General features: G+C 40.4%; 1 pseudogene across 1 annotated transcript; it reads left to right on the top strand.

Annotated features, from left to right (window-relative positions):
- Window positions 1–290: 290 nt before the first annotated feature.
- LOC309978214 (sprouty-related, EVH1 domain-containing protein 2-like) lies at window positions 291–1697 on the top strand (annotated as a pseudogene). Its single transcript has one exon. The product of its transcript is annotated as a sprouty-related, EVH1 domain-containing protein 2-like (transcript).
- The last annotated feature ends 22460 nt before the right edge of the window (window positions 1698–24157 follow it).

Raw genomic sequence — 24157 nt, forward strand, 5'->3', positions numbered from 1 at the left:
CTCAGCGGCACATTTGTTTTTCCACCCAAATCGCTCCCTTCTCCCCTCTACCCGCTCCCAAGTCCCCAGAGCCCCTGCCGGCCTCCACCCCCTGGCCCCACGGTGCTCAGTCCCCGCCCCCGCCACCTTGCCTATGCACCCCTGCCCAGGCGCTTCAGTCGCCTTGCTCTAGCCACTCCACCCCCAACCAAATCAGGCAATCTCCAAGATGTGAATAAAGCAGAGGGGGAGCGGACAGCAAAATGAAGGCTGCCCACCGCCACAGGACAGGTATGTAGGTGACCAGGAAAATGACCAAAGAAACACACGCAGGTGAGGACAGCTATATTGTGTGCGTCAAAGCTGTGGTTATGACCTCAGATGACTCCAGCGGGTGGGATGGTTTCCACAGGAAGGAAGGTGGGATCGGTAAGGTCACGCACCCAGATGACAAATCAGCTTTCTCATCCATGGTGAACGACAGAAAGACAGACTGGTGGTATTGGAAAGCTATTTAAGAAAGGAATTGGCCTACACCAAAGCCAACCCAACCTTTCATCATTGGAAGGTCAAACAATAGTAAGTTTTGACTTACTGTCTGAAGCCTTGAGTGAGGAAAGCAATCGAAGACCTTATAGAAAGCTCAACATCATCTTCCACCATCCGTAGTGAAGGTGAGCTTTGCGATGACGTTTTTACAACAGCTACAGACAGTTCTTCTATCAATAATCCGTCTCAGAAGAAGGAACAACTTATTCAGACAATCTCCTCCCTCACATCCTGTGAGCACCAGAGGATTTATACCCGGGGTCACCTCCACGACACATACCCCACAGACCATTATCACCTGGAACAGTTGATGGCAAGGCCCTACTGCCAGGTGAGCTTCCTGGACGACTAGGAGATCGTGCACATCAACCCAGGGAGAAGACCTGGATGACGCACACTACGAGGATTACCGGCGCCGGCGAGGGACAAATACCTGAACCCCTTGGAAGACGCGGGCTCGTACCTGCGCTTCGCCAAGGACAAGGTCCTTAAGCACGACTACAATTACCCCCATGAGGACTCCTCAGACTTTGGCATCAGCGCGGGGCCAGCATGATCAAGACACAGCCATTCCGGGGCAAGTCCCGGTGGTGGAAGGAGGACAGGGAGCGCTCCGAGTGGGCGGTGCGCGTACTGCCAGGACGCTTTCAACCATGAGGAAAACCGGAGGGGCCACTGTCAGGACGCGCCTGACTCCGTGAGAACTTTGCTTCAAGCGGTGAGCTGTATGTGGTGAGGACAGCATGCTCTATCACTGTATGTCGGACCCTAGGGAGACTATACAGACCTGTGCCTGTGCAATACGAGCTACGAGTTTTGCCTCCCGTGGATGGCTCTTACTGACTTGTGTTTCTTGGACCCCTGTTCTTGCTGTTACCTACCCCTTCGGGCCTGCTACCACTGCGGAGTGATGTGCAGGTGCTGTGGAGGGAAGCGCAAAGCGGAGAAAGAGGGAGATGGGGGCGGGGGGAGAGGGAGGGAGAGAGAATATGACCTCATCTTTATAAAAATTAATCTTCGAGCTTCCCTGGTGGCGCAGTGGTTGGGAGTCCTGCCAATGCAGGGGACACGGGTTCGTGCCCCGGTCCGGGAAGGTCCCACATGCCGCGGAGCGGCTTGGCCCGTGATCCATGGCCCCTGAGCCTGCGCGTCTGGAGCCTGTGCTCCGCAACGAGGAGAGAGGCCACAACAGTGAGAGGCCCGCGTACCGCAAAAAAAAAACAAAAAAAAACAAAAAAAAAAACATCGTATCTGTGTGCATAAACACACACACATGAAGAAGGTGTGAAAGGCTGCACAAATTGGTACCCTCAATGTTACAAGGGGAGGGGAGGGGAATATGAAAGGGGAGATTTTTAACTTTATCTTCTTGCATTTTTTATTTCACTTGTTACAGTGAGAACATACTGTATTTGTAACTTAAAAGAAAATTTCAATTAAATAAATTTTCGAGGGAAATTTTTTCCCTCAAACCTGATTTTGCTCTTGTTCTCTGCTTGGGTGAACTGGTACCATCATTCACTTCCAAGACAAGAGACCTACAAGTAATTCTAGATCTTTCCTTTTCTGTAATCTTCCACCCTTCCACTTAATTAGTCACCAAATCCAGATTTTAGTTCATAAATATCCTTACCTTCCTCTAATTAATAAATCTTGTCTATTCTAGTTCCTAAATCTCTTTTAAAGTCCTTCCCCTCTTTACCATCCCTGCCAATAAGGCTTTTTTTAGTTCAGAACTTCATCATCTCTCAGTATTTCAAGAGCCTTTAAAGTAATCCCGTTTGACTCCTCCATCCACTCTCTCTCATATAACGCTCTCAGAATTATCTTTCTAAACAGTTATAGTGTACCACTGTTGGGAGACAAATGAATACATTTTTATTTTAATAGGCATACTTTTTATTTTAATATTCATAAGAAAATATATTAAACTCATGATTTCAAAGATATTATTGCCTAGATTTAAGAAATTAAAATGGTGAAGGTAGAATATGAATAAGTGAAGTTGGAAAACATTGGTCTGTAAGGATAAAGTCCACACTCCATGAATCTTTATGATCTAGTCCCATCCTACCTTTCCAACTTTGTCATCATAAATGTACCATTTCAATTAGGGAAAACTTTCTGATGGCCCCCAAACATGCCATGTTCTTTCATCCCTCTCTGCCCTTCCTCATGCTGTTCTCACTCATTCTGCTTAGTAAACTTTTCCTTTTCCTTCAATATTCAGCTCAAATATTTCTTCTGTGAGGATCTTTTTTTTTTTTTTTTGGATGTGAATGCTTATAGCAGCTTTATTCATAATTACTAGAAGCAACCAAGATGTTCCCCAGTAAGTGACTAAATAAACAAACTGTGGTACATCCAAATAACAGGATACTATTGAGGGATAAAAGGGAATGGACTATCAACCCATGCAAAAACATGGATGAATCATAAATATATATTTCTAGGTGAAAGAAGCCAGTCTGAAAAGACTACATACTGTATAATTCCATTTATATGACGTTCTAGAAGAGGCAAAACTATAGTGACAGTAAAAACATCACTGGTTTACAGGAATTTGGAGAAGAGGAGGAGGGTTGACTAGGTGAAGCACAGGGGAATATTTGTGGACAGTGAAACTATTCTCTATGATACTGTAATGGTGGATGCTTTACACGTTTTTCAAAAGCCATAGAACTTTATAGCACAAAGAGTAAAACTTAATATATGTAACTAAAACAAAAAATCATTTAGGAGATCAAGAGATACAAGGTCAGAATGCAGAATATGAAAAAAGAATCTGTGTTACAAATGTATGAAAGAACCTTCCTGAAGTGGGTGGGGGCAAAGGTGCCAACCTAAGTAACTTTGTAAATGAGTTGTGTCTAAGAATATAGGCAAAAGGGATTGTACATAGCACTCTATTCTGGTTGATAAAGTTGTTTCCCCTGAGGGTACAGGCTAGCAATTCTGAAACCACTATACATGTATACTGGAATTAAACAATTAAGTACCTGATGGTGGATTATAGGGGCCAGTTTTCTTACTGTTGGAGTGGGAGGGTACAGAGAAGCAAAGGGAAGAAGCTAAAATGATCCACAGGGTAATAGATATGAATTGGAGACATTAGTAAGAACTCATGTTTAGCTTAATACAGATACATGTATAAATATTTATATATATATATATGTTGTTAAATTAATTAAATAAGGAGGCCATTAGACTGATGTGGCTCTAATGCCATGGTGGCCTATGTAAGCAGGCCAGAATCTAAGCCTATAAACGCCTCAAGGTTTCAAAATCACAGCGATAAGGACAACCAATCACACACAGCCAACTAGACTTTAAGTAATAGCCAATCAATAATTTCCTTACTTTGCTTCTGCCTTTTCTCCACAAAAGTCTCTCCCCCCACCTCCTATAGTTAGAGCGACCCCAACCACCTCCAGTTTGGCGCTGTCCAATTCAAATTGGTTTTTACTCAAACTCCCCCAAATTTTAATATGCCTCAGCTTACCTTCCAACAGCTCTGGTGTCCGCAGAGGGAAATGAAGGAGACCCTGATGGTCCTCAGGAGCAATGAGCAAACAGGTGAAGGCACCCGCTGAGCTCCTTGGGCCGCCCCCCTCCCGCTGCCTCTGGAGGTGGTGGGCAAGCCACTACCCCTTCCCAGCTCCGCAGCCTTTGCATTATGAGCTTGTAGACTCCACCTGAGTTTCTTTTTTCCGGATTGTCTCCGGAAACCAGCAGGAGTCGACTGGGTCTGGCCCCCAAACCAGACTGGCTGAGGATTTTTTTACGGACAGCGCCCCCCACAGCACCTCTATTCTAGTACTTGCACTTTATAATATGGCAATTATTTGTTCATATTTGTGTGTTCCCCAACAAATTATGAACTCTTCCTGGACAGGGACTAAATCTTACCCAAATCCTTATCTCAAAGTCTCACCAAATACCTGGCCTAAGTAAGTACTCATAAAATTTAAGTTGAATGAAAAAATTGAAGTCTGGAACCTGGAGCCAAGGAGAACATTCCCTAATTCCAAATCTGCTTTACATGTTACTATAGCTTCCTGTCTTCTTTTAAATATCACCCTGGTCACCTAGAAAAGAACACAAAGGCCAGAGTCATAAAGGTTTCAGGGATAGGTACAGAAGAGATTAGAAGGGTTTAAGGTGGGGCCAAGCAGCACTAAGTTGACTATAATGTCGAGCCGTTTCAGTTTCTGTGGACCAAGCCTTCCTTCCTATCTTCCCTGTCTATCTGGTTTCTGACTATCTGGGGTGAGTTAAACCCACCAAGAATTTTGGCCTCAGCCTACCTCTGGGTAGCAAAAAGTGCCCTGGACAGGAGGTAACAGAATGGACATTGCTCTGCTGAGGTTTCATTTCCATGTTGACTTTGGAGCTCTCTGGACTGGTATTTCACTTCTAGATAAATCACAGTAGTTGTAAAAGTTGTTAGTGGTGGTGGGGGACAGAGAGACAGGCAAGAGAGGAGAGAGAGAACTAAGATTGACTATTATCATACAAACCTCACACAGAAAACATTTAAGCACTTTCACTTAAGGTCATCCCTAACAATAGCCCCACTTCCTGTAGGAATACTGACTGGGCAGGCAGAGAGAACTGGGGAAAGGCCGCAGGTCCCCGAAGTGACAGTCTTGGAGTGATCCCTCTATATGCCTGTTCTTCCCTTCATACTAAATATAACCGTTATGGTTTACCATCTCTGTGTGGTCTTTGGTTACAGCACCTTGACAAAGGAATTAAGTGCATAATTGGGTTGATGTTTCCAGCTTTCTAGGGGCTCCTTGTCTTGGGAAACCCCACAGATACAGTCCCCACAGTCCAAGAATAAGCAATATGGCATTGACCTGCCATAAAACTGTTAATATAAAAGGGTTTTTATTGAAAATTAGTTTTTGCTTTTTTAATTATTGTTTGGGGAGTAGGAAATGGTGCCAATAAAGAAGCAGTAGATAAAAAGGGAACCTAAGTCCCTTTACTAAGCTTTTCTTCCTTCAGCCACTTGATTCTGAAAGCCAGAAAAGATTAAGCAAATGCGTGGACAGGGGTTGGGGGGTGGGGAATGGCTCACTATAGAAAATGTGAAGGTACATGACAGACATAGGAACTACAAACCTGAGAGCTCACTAAGCATTAATATCCAATATTTTAGAAGATGCTTATCATTTTATTTTTTAATTTTTATTTTATTAGTTTTTTAAATAAATTTATTTATTTATTTTTGGTTGCGTTGGGTCTTCGTTGCTGCGTGAGGGCTTTCTCTAGTTGTGGCCAGTAGGGGCTACTCTTCGTTGTGGTGTGTGGGCTTCTCATTGTGGTGGCTTCTCTTGTTGTGGAGGATGGGCTCTAGGCATGCGGGCTTCAGTAGTTGTGGCACGTGGGCTCAGCTGTGGCTCACGGGCTTTAGGCGTGTGGGCTTCAGTAGTTGTGGCACGTGGGCTTAGGTGCTCCGCACCATGTGGGATCTTCCCGGACCAGGGATTGAACCCATGTCCCCTGCATTGGCAGGTGGATTCTTAACCACTGTGCCACCAGGGAAGTCCAGTATCCATTATTTCTAAAGTTGGAGTCACCAACATTGCAGATGATTAGATTCCACCTTAGGTTCTATCAGAGCCTAGCTGATCTGGAGGAATAGAAATACCCAATCCAGCACCCTCTAGCTTTCCTGTTTCACCTAAGAAGGGGTGGGGTGTGGAATGAAAAAGCACTTATAAAGATTACAGCCCAGGAAATAGGAATATAGAATCCTTCCCATCTTCTGATATCATACCACCACATCAGTAAGACTCGTGTATAAAACAGGGAATTACAATGGAAAGAACTGCACATCTCAGACCTTATTTAAGAAGGACTCTCTAGGGAAACTCAAAGATGACAGGGGAGACAAAAAAACAGACACTGTAGGAAATTTTACCTCTGACACAGCTACAGTAAACAGTAAACTCAGCCTAACTCCTAGCCAAATAAACATACAATCTCACACTACATGCCAATTTACCTGAGTTCCTTTTACCTAGTACATCATATGTCTACCTTTCAACAACATATTACAAGGCATACTAAAAGGCAAAAAACACAGTATAAAGAGACAGAGCAAGCATCAGAACCAGACTCAGATATGGCAGAGATTTTGGAATTACCAGAACAGGAATTTAAAATAACTATATGCTAAGGGCTCTACTGGAAAAACTGGACAACATACAAGAACAGATGTGTAATGTAAGCAGAGAGAATGGAAACTCTAAGAAAGAACCAAAAAATAATGATAGAAATAAAAACCACTGTAACAGAAATGAAGAATGTCTTCTATGGGCACATCAGTAGATGAGACATAAATGAGGAAAGAATCAGTGAGTTTGTGGTATATACAGAATGGATAAACAACAAGGTCCTACTGTATAGCACAGGGAACTATATTCAATATCCTGTGATAAACCATAATGGAAAAGAATATTAAAAAGAATGTATATATATATATGTATGTATAACTGAGTTACTTTGCTGTACAGCAGTAATTAACACAACATTGTAAATCACCTGTATTTCAATAAAAAATAAATTAAAACAAGAATCAGTGAGTTTGAAGATATGTAAATAGAAACTTCTAAAAATGGAGTGCAAAAAGAAAAAAGAATGAAAAAAGATGGAATATGAAAAAATTGTGAGACAATTATGAAAGGTGTAATATATGCATAAAGGGAATACCAGAAAGAGAAGAAAGAAGGAAAGGAACAGAGGAAATGTTTGAACTAATAATGGCTGAGAATTTTCCAAAATTAGTGACAGATAACAAACCACAGATCCAGGAAGCTCAGAGAACACCAAGCAGGATAAATACCAAAAAAAAAAAAAAAAAAATCTACACACAGGCAAATCATATTCAAATTACAGAAAATCAAAGACAAGATCTTTAAAGAAGTCAGGGTTAAAAAACACCTTACCTAGAGGTACAAGGATAGAATTACATCAGACTTCGCTTCAAAAACCATGCAAGCAAGAAGAGAGTGCAGTGAAATATCTAAAGTGTTGAAAGAAAAAACCCAACCTAGAATTCTGTATCCAGCAAATTTATCCTTCAAAAGATAACAACAAAACCAACCTAATTTAAAGATAGGCAAAAGACTTGAATAGACATTTCTCCAAAGAAGATATACAAATAGCCAAAAAAACACATGAAAAGATGCTCAACATCACTAATCATTAGGGAAATGCACATCAAAACCACAGTGAGATACCACTTCATACCCATTAGGATATTAGGATAGCTATTATTTAAAAAAATCAAAAGATAATAATAAGTGTTAGTGAGGATGTGGAGAAATTGGAACCCTTGTGCATTGTTGGTGGGAATGTAAAATGGTGCAGTATAGAGGTTTCACAAAAAATTAAACATAGAATTACCATATGAGTCACCAATTCCACATCTAGGTATATACCCAGAAAGAACTGAAAACAAGAACTCGAACAGATATTTGTATACCTGTGTTCATAGCAGCACTACTCACAATAGCCAAAAGGTGAAAACAACACAAATGACCATCAACATATGAATGGATAAACAAAATGTGGTATATATATATATATATATATACACACAATGGAATATTATTCAAACTTAAAAAGGAAGGAAATTCTGAACACGCTACAACATGGGTGAACCCTAAAGACAGAATGCTAAGTGAAATAAGCCAGACACAAAGAGAAAAATATTGTATGATTCCACTTACATGAGGTACCTAGAGTTGTTAAATTCATGGAGACAGAAGGTAGAATAGTGGTTTCCAGGGGCTGAGGGAGGAATGGAGAGTTATTGTTTAATGGGTACAGAGTTTCAGCTTGGGATGATAAAAAGGTTCTGGAAATGAATAGAGGTGATGGTTATACAAAAATGTGAATGTAATTAATGCCACTGAACTGTACAATGAAAAATGATTAAAAGGGTAAATTTTAGGCTATGTACATTTTACCATAATAAAAAAGGGAAAAATGAGACAGATCTGTAATACGAACAAGGAAGTATTTCTACATAGTTTCTGTTGTAGAAAAACGAAAAGACATGTAGAAATACTGTTGTAATCTTAAAAGCCTATAAAAATTGCTTGTAGAAATGCTTTCTTTAGTTACCTCCCAGTTCTAAAGCTGTATCTTGATTAATTTGATTGTTTCCTATGTTTCCATTAATAACACACTTGTAAACCACTTCTACAGATGGCTAATCTCATCTCTTAGATGACAATTCTTATTAAAATTTCAGTAAGTAATTCTTTTTCCAAGTTTTTAGCTTCCAACATACTCATTATAGCACTAATTATTTTACCTGGCAATATCTATACACTAATCAATTCCCAGTGAGAATTATAAGACAGTCATGTCCAGTAGCAAGAAGGAACAAAAAAACTAGAATCCCTAAAACAGATGGTTAGTGATATGCTTTCAAATCTAGAATGTATGGAAAATGAAAATGTGACTCCTTGGTGATTCCCAGAAGAAATAACATTAACATAATACACTGTGTGGCTTATCAAATAAGTACTGTAGAAACCTAACTGGGACCATTTGGAATCTGACAGATGAAAGTCTTGTGGAAGTGGTTAGATCGAGTTTGGCTCTACGCACAGCTATTACACACAGAAAAAAGGGCCTGAAGAACATATACCAAAATGCTAGTATTGATTATCTCTGGGGAGTAGGGTACCCAAGTTCTCTATCTTTTCTGTTTGTTTATCTGTATTTCCTGAAGTTCCTAAAATAAACATGTTAACTACTATAATAAAAAAACTCCAAACAATAAAATTTATTAAGGACGTCACAAAAATGGTGACATAGGAGACCCTGGCCTCCATCACCCAACAAAGATCAATAATTAGACAGCTATCCATGAACAAAAACAGCTGTGGGAGAGCTCTGTAGTCCAATTAAGAAACTTTGGCAACACAGTAGAAAAACAAAACCTGAGAATAACTGCCCAAGAAGAGAAAAAAGATAGGTTCATTTTGCCTGCATCATCACATCCCCCAAGTAAGCATTGCTCAGTACCAAGAGGGGGTTTCTGAGGTAGAGGGTTCCCCTCACCAGAAAAGGAAGAGTGGGATGGGCAACCAGTTTCCAGCCTTTTGGGCACCACATGAAGGTCCCACTTCAGTTTCATTCCACCCAGACCATCAAAACTGAGACATATAGAGATGGCTAGGAATAAGGAAAAAGCAGGGGCTACCAATACAGTCATTCAGTGGCAGCAATCGCAGTTCACAGTGACCTGCCCTGCAGACAAACAGCAGATTCTGCCACTGAAGAAACTAAAGGCCAACCCAGCCGCTGAAGACCCTCTAAAGATTTCACCATCTTTGCTCCATAGGTACTCACATTTGCTGATGCTAGTCACTGGAGTCCCTCTCCACACACACCCCACCAGAGCCTGGAAACTATAAAACTCCTCGAAGAGAACATAGGCAGAACACTCTCTGACATAAATCACAGGAGTATTTTTTTGGATCTGTGTCCTAAGGCAAAAGAAATAAAGCAAAAATAAACAAACAGAACTTTATTAAACTTAAAAACTTTTGCACAACAAAGGAAACCATTGACAAAATGAAAAGACAAACTATGGAATGGAAGAAGGTATTTGCAAATGATATGACCAACAAGGGGTTAGTATCAAAAAATATATAAACAGCTCATACAATTCAATATCAAAAAACAAGCAACCGAATTTAAAAAATGGGCAGAAGACCTGAACAGATAGTTTTCCAAAGAAGATATACAGATGGCAAACAGGTGCATGAAAAGATGCACAACATCACTAATTATTAGAGAAATGCAAATCAAAACTACACCTCATACCCGTCAGAATGGCTATCATCAAAAAGTCTACAAACAATAAATGCTGGAGAGGGTGTGGAGAAAAGGAAACCCTTATATACTGTTGGTGGGAATGTAAATTGGTACAGCCTCTATGGAAAACAGTATGGAGGTTCCTCAAAAAACTAACAGAATATCAGAGATACCTGCACCCCAATGTTCACTGCAGCATTATTCATGACAGACAAGATATGGAAACAACCTAAGTGTCTATTGACAGATGAATGGATAAAAAAGTTGTGGGATACACACACAGACACAGACACAGACACACACACACACACACACATACATCCGATGGAATATTCAGCCTCAAGAAAGAAAGAAATTCTGCCATTTGCAACAACATGGATTAACTTTGAGGGCATTATGCTAAGTGAAATAAGTCAGACAGAGAAAGACAAATACTGTATGCTATCACTTATATGTGGAATCTAAAAAAGCTGAACTCATAGAAACAGAGAGCAGAGTGGTGGTTTCCAAGGGCTGGGGAGTGGAGAAGGAGAGATGTTCAAAGGGTACATAATTCCAGTTATAAGATCAATAAATTATGGGTATCTAATGTACAGCACTGTGATTATAATTAATAATATTGTATTATATACTTTAAAGTTGCTAAGAGTAGATCTTAAATATTCTCAGCACAAGAAAGAAATGGTAATTATGTGGCTGGTGGTAATCATTTTGCAATATGTAAGTGTATAAAATCAACACATTGTACACCTTAAACTTATACAATGTTATATGTCAATTATATCTCAATAAAGCTGGAGAAAACAATTAACAGAGAGACAGTTCATTTTTTTTTGCATTTCTTTTATTTATTTTTAAAAATTTATTTATTTATTTATTTATTTATTGCTGCGTTGGGTCTTAGTTGCTGTGCGCAGGCTTTCTTTTTAGTTGCAGCGAGCTGGGGCTACTCTTCGTTGCAGTACGCAGGCCTCTCATTAAGGTGGCTTCTCTTGTTGCGGAGTATGGGCTCTAGGTGTGCGGGCTTCAGTAGTTGTGGCACATGGGCTCAGTAGTTGTGGCTCGCGGGCTCTAGAGTGCAGGCTCAGTAGTTGTGGCGCACGGGCTTAGCTGCTCTGTGGCATGTGGGATCTTCCCGGACCAGGGCTTGAACCCTTTTCCCCTGCATTGGCAGGTGGATTCTTAACAACTGCGCCACGAGGGAAGCCCAGAGACAGTTCATTTAATAGTAATTGAACTGAGTTGCATTTTCTAGTAGCTTTTTCAACTAAGGGAGTAAACAAAATCTTCTAGGACAAAGTAACACGGTAGATCAGACCCAGAGAGAGACTGATTGTACTCTATGATAAGTATTCTCTAGAATATAAAAGGAAGTTATGGACAGGAGTCCAAGCTTTTGTTCTCTTGTGTCTCTCTCTCTTGCCTCTTCTCTGGTTTTGTTCCACACTCTGAGCATCCTAAGCCAACTTATATGTGGTGGTCACCAGAAGATTCTGTAAGGAAGACTGTCTCTCTAGACTCTGTCTCTATCAATTTTCCCCTTTCACCTCTATTTTTTTTTTTTTTTTTTTTTGGCGGTACGCGGGCCTCTCACTGCCGTGGCCTCTCCTGTTGCGGAGCACAGGCTCCGGACGCGCAGGCTCAGCGGCCATGGATCACGGGCCCAGCTTCTCCGCGGACTGGGGCACGAACCCGTGTCCCCTGCATCAGCAGGCGGACTCTCAACCACTGCACCACCAGGGAAGCCCCACCTCTATTTTTAACATTTTCTTTTTTTTTTTTATGGAACATTTCCTTGTCTACCTACAGACATACTTAACTTTCTCCACTCGAAACAAACTACAAACACTTATATCCACCCTATTTCATCACAAACTCCTATCCTTTCTCCCTCCTTCCATTCATAGCCAGATTTCTGGAAGGATTAGTCTATATCCACTGTCAGTACTTTCTCCTTTTCCATTCATTCAATTCACTACAGTCTGGCTTCTGCCAAGATTCCATAAAACTATAAAGGAAAGCTTCCTGGTTGCTGAATTCACTGGCTTGTAGTCACATTGCCTAAAGCTATTTATTGTTTTTATTTCTCAAAAGTTCTTCTTCTTGGTTTCTGGGACACTACCGTCTCCTCATTCTTCTTTCTTGCCTTTGTCAGACGCTCCTCTTCTGTCCAATCCTTACTCATTGGGGTTAAGAAGTTCATCTGCTTACACAGCTTCAACTATCAACTATACAGTGATAGATCCCCAACTTTTGTGTGTGTGTGTGTGTGGTACGTGGGCCTCTCACTGCCGTGGCCTCCCACTGTGGAGCACAGGCTCTGGACGCACAGGCTCAGTGGCCATGGCTCACGGGCCCAGCCGCTCTGCAGACTGGGGCACGAACCCGTGTCCCCTGCATCGGCAGGCGGACTCTCAACCACTGCGCCACCAGGGAAGCCCCTAGATCCCCAACTTTTTAATACTAGCCCCAAATTCCTGCTTAAGCTTTCCAAGTTACTTATAAACATCTCTACCTATAGACTACAAGGGTACCTTAAGCGCCACTGGTCTGAAATCAGACTTGTGTTCTCTACTGCCCCAATCCTCCACAATATATTGGATTCCTTAATTATATTCTCATTCTCAGTCACAAACCAGGTTCCCAAACTAGAAACCTTTGCTTTTGCCCCAACTACCTCTTCTTCCTAACCCTGCATATTCAATCAAGCAGCACACAATTCTATTGATTCTACCTCAGAAATATAATTCTGCCAAACCTGGCCTGCACTGCCACAATCTGGGTTCAGGCTCTTATAATAGTAGTTTGAACTACTTACTACAACACCTGCTAACTAGTCCTGTTACCATTCCCTCCCCACTCCAGACCAGTTCAGCTTCCACACTGCTTTCAAAATGATCTTTACAAAACAAAAACAAAACCACTCTTTGACTTCCAAATTCCTACAGGATAAAATCCAAACTCCTTGGTCTAGCATATTAGGATCCAGTCTACCTTATGAGCCTCACTTCCTACCCCACCACCAACTCCAGCTATGAAGCTTCTCACCATTCCACAAACACACCAGGCCCTTTTATGTCCTCATGTCTTAACACATTGTATTCCCTCTTAGAACGTCCGTCTCTTTCTTCCTCACCTGACAATGTCCTAGGTGTCTAAGAAGGGGAATTTGCTTTTTTCCTTACAGCATCTTCCACATGTCTGACATGTAGACAATCTGCAATAAATACCTATAGCATGAATGAATGACAGATTTCATGCTTCAACCTAACACTTCACCTTCAGCCATACAGAATTTCAAATCCCTGCATACATGCTATTACCTCCATGCATTTGTACACACTATAACCTTCTAACTCTCAGGGAAAAAATGTGTACATGTCTTCTCAGGAAACACAAACTAGCTATCATTTATTGAGCAGTTTTACTAAGAAATTTATGTTCATTAGCTTATTTTAATCCTCAATCAATACCGTCATATGGGACTTCCCGGGTGGTCCAGTGGTAAGACTCTGTGCTCCCAATGCAGGGGTTCAATCCCTGGTCGGGGGACTAGATCCCACATGCATGCCGCAACTAAGAGTCCGCGTGCCACAACTAAGAAGTCTGTGTGCCGCAACTGAGTTTGCATGCCGCAACTAAGAGTTGGCATGCCGCAACTAAGAAGCCCTCATGCTGCAATGAAGATCCCACATGCTGTAACTAAGAAGTCTGCATGCCACAACTAAGAGTTCACATGCTGCAATTAAGAGTTGGCATTCCGCAACTAAGAAGCCCCCATGCTGCAACGAAGATCCCATGTGCTGCAACTGACCTGGCACAGCCTAAATAAATAAATATTTTAAAAAATACTGTGGTATTATTATCATTTTATAGATAAAACCCCCTGAGATTTAGAGGAGTTAAATAACTTTTCCATCTTGTAAATTGTGGGATTTAAATACAGCCCTTCAAAGGCTGAACCTTTAACCATTGTGCTTCAGACAATGTGTATTACACACAAATGATTGCTCTGCCCTCTATGTTCCTATAGCATTCTGTTCACCGCTCTGTAATGGCAGTTACTACACTGGAATGTAATATTTCTGCTTATACAATATCATCCCCATTAGACTGTAAATCCATAGTGATAGCAACAAAGTCCCACTAATCTTTGTATCCCCAGTGAGTTTAGCACATTGTAAGTGCTCAATAAATGTTTACTGTGTAAATGAATTCCAAAACCTCTCTTTGGCAGTAGCCTTTTTGTTGCTGCCTTGCTTTTCTTCTTCTTGCCATATCCTTTCAATACTCACTCAACTACAAGAATTGAATGCGAACAACTTGGTAGTGTTTAATAAAGATCACTTTTCATATACTAAGTGAATTTGTCTGAAGTGATCAACAGAGGAATAGATCAGGAGTGCTTCTTTATTTTTGGACTTTATTCTGTAGCATTATTGATCATGTTAATACTGTATTTTTAAAAACATTTTCTTGTATTTGATGCAAAAGCACATAATAGTGATAATGTGTTTTATTTTAGGAATCAAGGTTTTCAGTCTAAAAGGAAAGGAAAGGAAATACAATCAAAGAATCAAGAATTTAGGCACTGTTGAGGATTACTGTTGAGCTTGTTAATCATGTTAGTATTAACTCTTTTACTGGTATTATGAAGAATATAGAAACTGCTAAGGAGAGCAGTTAGGAGACATTTTCTGACTCAAGGGGAATATTAGTAGAATGAACCTTTTAAGTTCTGACCTTGAGTCAGAAGAAGCCATGCGAAATATCCAAAATTCAACTGGATCAAATTTTAAGGATGCTTAAGAGCTATATAGTCCTATGATTGTGAAAAATGCCCAATTCCATCAGGTGCTATACGTTAAAATTAAATGCAAAAGACATTACTATAGAACATCAAGTTTAACAGTCTCCGGAGACATTTACATATATTTACTTTTTTAAGCAACATGTATACATTTATATATCTTAAAATTTCAAAACTCAATAAATTGATCAACTTGGGTAGGAACTGCAGACTTTAGGGAGAAAAAAAAACTAACATAAAAATTGAACCCGGGGGGGCTTCCCTGGTGGCGCAGTGGTTGAGAGTCTGCCTGCCAATGCAGGGCACACGGGTTCGTGCCCCGGTCTGGGAAGATCCCACATGCCGTGGAGCGGCTGGGTCCATGAGCCATGGCTGCTGAGCCTGCACATCCAGAGCCTGTGCTCCACAATGGGAGAGGCCACAACAGTGAGAGGCCCGCGTACTGCAAAAAAAAAAAAAAAAAAAAAAAAAAAAAATTGAACCCAGGGAAGCCAGCTAGGTGATTACTCCCTATTTATGTACCTAGATATACAGTATTTATGTATTAACTTTTTCTTTTTTTGTCTGGAGTATTTTAAAGCAAATCCCAGACATCGTATCATTTCATTCAATTATCTCCCCACCTTGAAGTTATGGAATCATTAACATAATCATATATCAAGTTTAGTGTTGCCCATTAGGGCCTCAAACAAGGTTTCTCAGCCTCCCACCCCAAGTGTCTGCTAGTAAATAGCTTCACTTAACTAGTATTTTAACTGCCTTCTTAGATGGGTAAACGTCTTTTAACTTGGGAAGCTTTAGAATAAAGTATAGAAATATTTAAGAGACCCATTATATGAATATTTTTGTGTTAAAAAAGATGGCTTTGCATATTTGATGTTTTATATGTTTGTCACCAGAGGGTGGATTTGTTTTGGTAGAATGGCAGCTTTGTAACCAACTTGAAATGCTTTTTTTAAAAATAAATTTATTTATTTTATTAAAAAAAATGTTTTTTGGCTGCATTGGGTCTTTGTTGATGCACTCGGGCTTTATCTAGTCGTTGCGAGCCGGGGCTACTCTTCGTTGTGGTGCGTGGGCTTTTCATTGTGGTGGCTTCTCTTGTTGCAGAGCATGGGCTCTAGGCACGCAGGCTTCAGTAGTTGTGGCTTGCGGGCTCTAGAGCACAGGCTCAGTAGTTATGGCACATGGGCTTAGTTGCTCCACGGCATGTGGGATCTTCCCGGACCAGGGCTCGAACCCGTGTCCCCTGCATTGGCAGGCAGATTCTTAACCACTGTGCCACCAGGGAAGCCCAACTTGAAATGTTTGAGCAGTTTACATTTTTTTTAAGGTGAAATCTTACTAAATTATTCTTTTTTTTCATCTAGATTTATTGAAGCATGATTGACAAAGAAAATTGTATAGTTAAAGCTTACAATGTGATGATTTGATATATGTATACTCTGAAATGATTACCACGATCAGGTTAATTAACACATCTATCACTTCATATAATTATCTTTTCTGTGTGTGGTGAGAATATTTAAGATCTACCCTCTTAGTAAATTTCAAGTATACAACACAGTATTATTAACTATGGTCACCATACTATATGTTGGAGCCCCAGAATTTATTCATCTTATAACTGAAGGCTTGTACCCTTTGACCAATATCTCTCCATCTTCCCCACCTCCAACCCCTGGTAACTACCATTCTACTCTCTGTTTCTATGAGTTCAACCTTTTTTTTCCCCACATATAAGTGAGCTCATACAGAATTTGTCTTTCTCTGTCTGGATTATTTTACTTAGTATAATGTTCCATATGGTGTCAGGATTTCCTTCTTTCTCATGGCTGAATAATATTTCACTGTGTATATATACCACATCTCCTTTATCCATTCATCTGCTGATGGACACTTAGGTTATTTCCATAGTTTGGCTGCTGTGAATAATGCTGCAATGAACATGAGAGTACAGATATCTCTTTGAAATCCTGATTTCATTTCCTTTGGACATATACTCAGGAGTGGGTTTGCTGGATCATATCATAGTTCTATTTTTAATTTTCTGAGGAATCTCCGTACTATTTTCCATAGTGGCTGCACCAATTTACATCTCCACCAACAGTGTACAAGTGTTCCTCTTTCTTCAAATCGTCGCCAACACTTGTTATCTCTCATCTTTTTGGTAAAAGTCAGCAGTACTTCTTGAATTAACTTCCTCTTTCAACAGCCTAATCTACTGATGCCTTTTCTTCAAGCTATTAATGTTCTCAAGCCTTTGCCTATCTTAATAAATATAGTGCTCCTTCTACCACACTTTTTTGTCTAACTGCTGCCTCCTTTCCCTATTGCCCTTTCCTTCTGCCAAACATCTTCAAAGATTGGTCTGCATTACCATACCTCCCATTCACTTTTTTAAAATTTGGAAATACTTTAAGCAAACAAAAAAAGGGTAGAAAATAATATAATGAACATCCATGTACCCACAACTCAGTTGGTTAAATACTAACATTTTGCCAAATTTCCTTCCTATTTTTTAAAGAAATAAAACATTACTGCTATAGTTTATGTATCATGTGTACCTATCATTCCCTATTCCTCTTTGTACCTCCCCAGAGGTAACCACTATTCAGCCTTTGGTATTTCTTATTTCCATACATGTTTTGATATTTATACTATATATGTATATATTCCTAAAAAATATGTAGTCATGGAAGATATCGGATCAATGGCCCCCAGTGAACCATGCCTCCCTGAATCCACACCCTTGGGGAGTCTCCTCCTGCATTGACTCTGGATTTGGCCACGTAATTTGTTTTGGCCAATGGGATATCTACAAATGTGATGCAAGCAGAAGCTTGAAAAGCACTTGTACATCAGAGCTTGCTATCATATGAACAGATCCAAACCTTCTGGAGATGTCACATGGAAGAAAATATAGGCAGCCTGGCTGACAGCCTGCCAACTGCCAGACATGTGAGTAAGGTCATCTTAAATCATCCAGCCCCTACAAAGTGGTCAGCTGACTGCCACAGCATGAGTGAGCCTAGGCAAGACCAGTAGAAGAAATGCCCAGTTAAGTCTAGTCCAAATTGTCCACAGAATTTTGAACAAACAAAATAAATGTTGGTTTAAGCGACTAAGTTTTGGGGTGGTTTAGCTTTATATTAGTGGTATCATATTATACATGGCATATCACAAGCACATATAACAATTTGCTTTTAAAGCTGGCAGCAGACTTTAACCAACTGATCAACGTTAGTATCACCAGTAATGGCACAAATAGGTATCACATGACTCCTGATATTATGCACTGAGAAGGACACAAATTACTTCTGTGGTATTCCCATCCACATGCATGATTGAATCTAATCATGTGGAAACGTCAGACAAATCCAAAATGAGGGGCACTCTACAAAATAACTACTCTATACTCTTTTTTTTTTTTCTGGCTGCGCCGCATGGCTTGCGGGATCTTAGGTCACCAACCAGGGATCGTACCCATGCCCCCTGCAGTGGAAATGCAGAGTCCTAACCTCTGGACCACCAGGTAATTCCCTCTGTACTCTTAAAAAAAATACCGATGTCACGAATGACAAAATCTAAGAACTCTTCCAGATTAAAAGAAACTCAATTTGGTGGTTCCTCAAAAAGTTAAATATAGAATTACCGTATGACCCAGCAATTCTACTGCCAGGTATATACCCCAAAGAACTGAAAACAGGTGCTCAAACAAAACCAGGTGCACATATGCTCACAGCAGCACTATTCACAATTGCTGAAAGGTGGAAACAATCCAAATGTCCATCAACAGATGAATGGATAAACAAAATGTAGTATATCCAAGCAATGGATTATTATTCAGCCACAAAAAGGAACAAAGTACTGATACATGCTACAACATGGATGAACCTTGTAAACATTATGCTGAGTGAAAGAAGCCAGACACAAAAGGTCACATATTGTATGATTCCATTTGTATGAGAGGTCCAGAATAGGTAAATCCACAGAGACAGAAAGCAGACTTGTGGCTGCCAGGGGCTAGGTATTAGCAGGGGGAAGAGAGGCAAATGGGGAAATACTGCTTAATGTATATGGGGTTTTATTGGGGGGTAATGAAAATGTTTTGGAACTTGATAGAGGTGGTGGTTGCAGAGCACTGTGGATGTATTAAATGCCACTAGATTGTTCACTTTAAAACAGTGTTATGTGAATTTCACCTCAATTTTAAAAAAAAGAAACTAAAAGAGACATGACAATTCAATGCAACGTGTTATCCTGGATTGGATCTTGGACATTTTTTTTTCTTTTGCAATGAAGGACATTAATTGGACAATTGGTAATTTGAATAAGGTATGTAGATTAGATAGTAGTATCGCATTGATGTTAATTTCCTTATTTTGATAATTGTCTTGTAGTTATATAAGAGAATGTCCTTGTTTTCAGGAAAAACACTCTGAAATATTTAGGGGTTGAGGAGCACTATGTCTACAATTTGTGTGATTCAGAAACAAATGAAGAGAGTGAGAAAAAAGAGAGGAGGAAGAGGAGGAGGAGAAGGGAGAGAGGGGAAATGATAAAACAAATGTGGTAAAATATTTACAATAGGGAATCTGGGTGAAAAATAAGATAATTATATTTACTACTTTTACAACTTTTCTGTAAGTCTGAAATATTTCAAAATAAAAAGTTTTCACTATGTCAAAGAGCTATCTGCACCCCAATGTTCAAATAGCACTTGACTATCTTACACCACTCACAAAAATTAACTCGAGGGAATTCCCTGGAAGTCCAGTGGTTAGGGCTCCACACTTTCACTGCAGGGGGCAGTGGAAGTCTGATCCCTGGTCAGGGAACTAGGATCCTGTAAGCCACGCAGCGCAGCCAAGATAAACAAATAAATAAATCAACAAAACTCTTTTAAAAAAGTTAACTCGAATTAGATTAAAGACCTGAAACCATGAAACTCCTAGAAGAAAACATAGGAAAAAAGCTACTTGACATGGGTCTTGGTAGTGAATTTTTGGAAATTACACCTAAAGCACAAACAGCAAAAATAAAAAATAAATAACTGGGACTACATCAAACTAAAAAGTTTCTGTACAGTAAAATAAACCATCACCAAAGTGAAAAGACAGCCTATGAATGAGAAAATATTTGCAACCATATATCTGATAAAGGGTTAATATCCAAAATATATGAAGAACTCACACAACTCAATAGCAAAGAACCAAGTAATCCAATTAAAAAATGGGCAAAGGACCCAAATAGATATTTTTCCAAAGAAGATCTGCAACCAGCAGGTACATGAAAAGATGCTCAATATCACCAGTCATTAAGGAAATACAAATTAAATCCACAATGAGGTATCACCTCAGGCCTGTTAGAATAGCCATCATCAAAAAAGATAGAGGGGACTTCCCTGTTGATCCAGGGGTAAAGAATCTGCCTTACAATGCAGGGGACACGGGTTCGATCCCTGGTCAGGGAACTAGGATCCCACATGCTGCGGGACAACTAAGCCTGCGTGCCACCACTACTGAGCTCGTGCACCTCAACTAGAGCCCGTGCACCTCAAACTACAGAGCCCACGTGCTCTGGAACCTGCACACCACAACTACAGAGCCCATGTGCTCTGGAGCCTGTGCGCCACAACTACAGAGCCCATGTGCCCTGGAGCCTGCGCGCCACAACTAGAGAAGAGAAAAGCTGCATGGCATAACTAGAGAGAAGCCCACGCACCACAATGAAGAGCCCGCATGCCACAACTAAGACCCGATGCAGCCAAAAATAAATAAAATAAATAAATCTTTAAAAAAAAGATAAGAGATAAGAAGTGTTGGTGAATCTGTAGAGAGAAGGGAACCCTTGTGCACTGTTTTTGTTTTTGTTTTTTTAAATTGATTAATTTAGTTATTTTTGGTTAGGTTGGGTTTTTGTTGTTGCGCGTGGGCTTTCTCTAGTTGCGGTGCGTGGGCTTCTCACTGCGGTGGCTTCTCTTGCTGCGGAGCACAGCCTCTAGGCGCACGGGCTTCAGTGGTTGTGGCTCACGGGCTCAGTAGTTGTGGCTCGCAGGCTCTAGAGCACAGGCTCAGTAGTTGTGGTGCACAGGCTTAGTTGCTCCACGGCATGTGGGATCTTCCCAGACCAGGGCTCGAACCCGTGTCCCCTGCATTGGTAGGCGGATTCCTAACCACTGCGCCACCAGGGAAGTCCCCGTGTGCACTGCTGATGGAAATGTAAATTGGTACAGCCACTATGAAAAACAGTATGGATTTTCCTCAAAAAATTAAAAATAGAACTACCATATGATCCAACAATTCCACTTCTGGGAATGTATCCAAAGAAAACAAAAACACTAATTCGAAAAGATATCTGCACCCCCAAGTTCATAGCAGCATTATTTACAATAGCCAATGTATGGAAACAACCTAAGCATTCATCAAAGAATGAATGGATAAAGAAGTTGCAATATATATGTATAAAAAACTCATATATATATTATTCAGCTATATATGAATATTATTAAGCCATAAAAAGAAGGAAATCCTGCCATTCATGGCAACATGGATGGATGGTCCAACATGGATGGACCTTATGCTAAGTGAAATAAGTCAGACAGAGAAAGACAAATACTGTATGATCTCACTTACATGTGGAATCTAACAAAACAAAACAAAAAACCAAATTCATAGAAAAAAGATCAGATTTGTGGTTATGAGAGGCAGGGGGTGGGGGAGGGGGAACTGGACAAAGGTGGTCAAAAGGTACAAACTTTAAGTTATAAGATGAATAAGTAGGGGCTTCCCTGGTGGCGCAGTGGTTGAGAATCTGCCTGCTAATGCAGGGGACACGGGTTCAAGCCCTGGTCTGGGAAGATCCCACATGCCGCGGAGCAACTAGGCCCGTGAGCCACAACTACTGAGCCTGCGCTCCGCAACAAGAGAGGCCGCAATAGTGAGAGGCCCACGCACCGCGATGAAGAGTGGCCCCCACTTGCCACAACTAGAGAAAGCCCTCACACAGAAACGAAGACCCAACACAGCCAAAAATAAATAAATAAATAAATTTTAAAAGAAGATGAATAAGTAATAGGGATGTAATGTACAACACGATGATACTATAGTTAACACTGCTGTATGTTGTATCTGAAAGTTAAGAGAATAAATCCTAAGAGTTCTCATCACAAGGAAAAAACCACTTTTTTCTCTCTTTTTTTTGAATCTATATGAGAGGATGGGTATTAACTAAACTTATTGTGTTAAGTCAAATAATTATGCTGTACACCTTACACCTATACAGTGCTAGATGTCAATTGTATCTCAAAAAGCTAGGAAAAACAAAAAAAAATTTTTTTAACTTACTGTAAGTTACCCAGATGGGGGAGAGGGAGAACATATAGTGAGCTGCTGAAGTGCTAGTAATATTTTATTTCTTGAATTCAGTAGTGGTTATACAGGCTTTCATTTTATAATTATTTGTTAAACTGTAAATACATGTTATATGAATATTCTATATGCATATTTCACAATTTGAAAAGTAAAAATGAATAAATATCCTAATGTAAAAATGAAGTAGAACAGAACGCCATAAACATATACTTGTCTTTCAAAGAGAAAAGAAGTCTCTGCTTCTAATATACCCAGGTTCTTTTATGGTGATGGGTGCGACACAAGCACTGCCCTGAAAGACTGGGTGGTGATGGATATTTTGCTAGCCCTAGCCTTTCTCCTACTTCTCTGGCCAATCCTTCTTTTAGTTTTCCTTCTCCATTTCCTCTGCCTCATTCCCCACCCACCTTAAATGCCTGTTTTCTACATCTTATCCTCAATCCTTTTCTTGTCTCATGATCCAAATTCTCGCTGAATGACTGCATCATTTCTCATGGCTTCAGCTAATAGCTATAAAACTGACAAATCCTAAATCTCATCAATTTTAAACCCATATATCCAGGTATCCACCATACATCTATACTTCGATTTTCCACAGGCTCTCAAACTCAACATATACAAAAATGATGTTATCATCTTTCACATCCTCCACAAATCTCAAATCTTGTCCTCCTGAATTCTTTTTTTTTTTAACATCTTTATTGGGGTATAATTGCTTTACAATGGTGTGTTAGTTTCTGCTTTATAACAAAGTGAATCAGTTATACATATACATATGTTCCCATATGTCTTCCCTCTTGCGTCTCCCTCCCTCCCACCCTCCCTATCCCACTCCTGAATTATTTATTCAGTGAATGGTACTCAAGTCTGGAGCACAGGATTCATCCTTTACATCTATCTCAATTAGTCCCCACATATGATCTTCCAGAGCTTCTTGACTTGGCCCTAAATTTCTTTCAAATCTGCCCCCATCTCCCCATCTTCACTGCCACTGCATAGGTTCAAGCTCTGAATTTTTTTTTTTTTTTTTTTTTGCGGTATGTGGGCCTCTCACCGTTGTGGCCTCTCCTGTTGCGGAGCACAGGCTCCGGACGCGCAGGCTCAGCGGCCATGGCTCACAGGCCCAGCCGCTCCGCAGCATGTGGGATCTTCCCGGACCGGGGCACGAACCTGTGTCCCCTGCATCGGCAGGCAGACTCTCAACCATTGCGCCACCAGGGAAGCCCAAGCTCTGAAATTTTTTAACTGAATTGTTCTGGTAGCTATCTAACTAGTCTTCATGCTTCCAGTTTTGTCTCCTCTACCAATCCAGCTTTCACATAACCACCAGAGTAAATTTCCTAAAATGAAAATTTAAACATGACTGCTCTACTTAAAGTCCTATGGTTTCCCATAGCTTCAAAATAAAGTCTAAATACCTTGGTACAGCATGACCTACAATACTCTTTATGGTCTAGTCCCTGACTCTCTCCAGACTCATTTCTAAGCACTCTCTTATGTTCTCTCATTTCTGTCCCTTTGCCTAGAATCCCATTTCCTCTAATATTTCACTTAGAAACACTAACTCCTACCTTTCCTTCAAAACACAGCTTGA

This window comes from Leucopleurus acutus, assembly GCF_964270905.1.
Source record: "Leucopleurus acutus genome assembly, chromosome: X".
NCBI classification, from domain to species: Eukaryota; Metazoa; Chordata; class Mammalia; order Artiodactyla; family Delphinidae; genus Leucopleurus; species Leucopleurus acutus.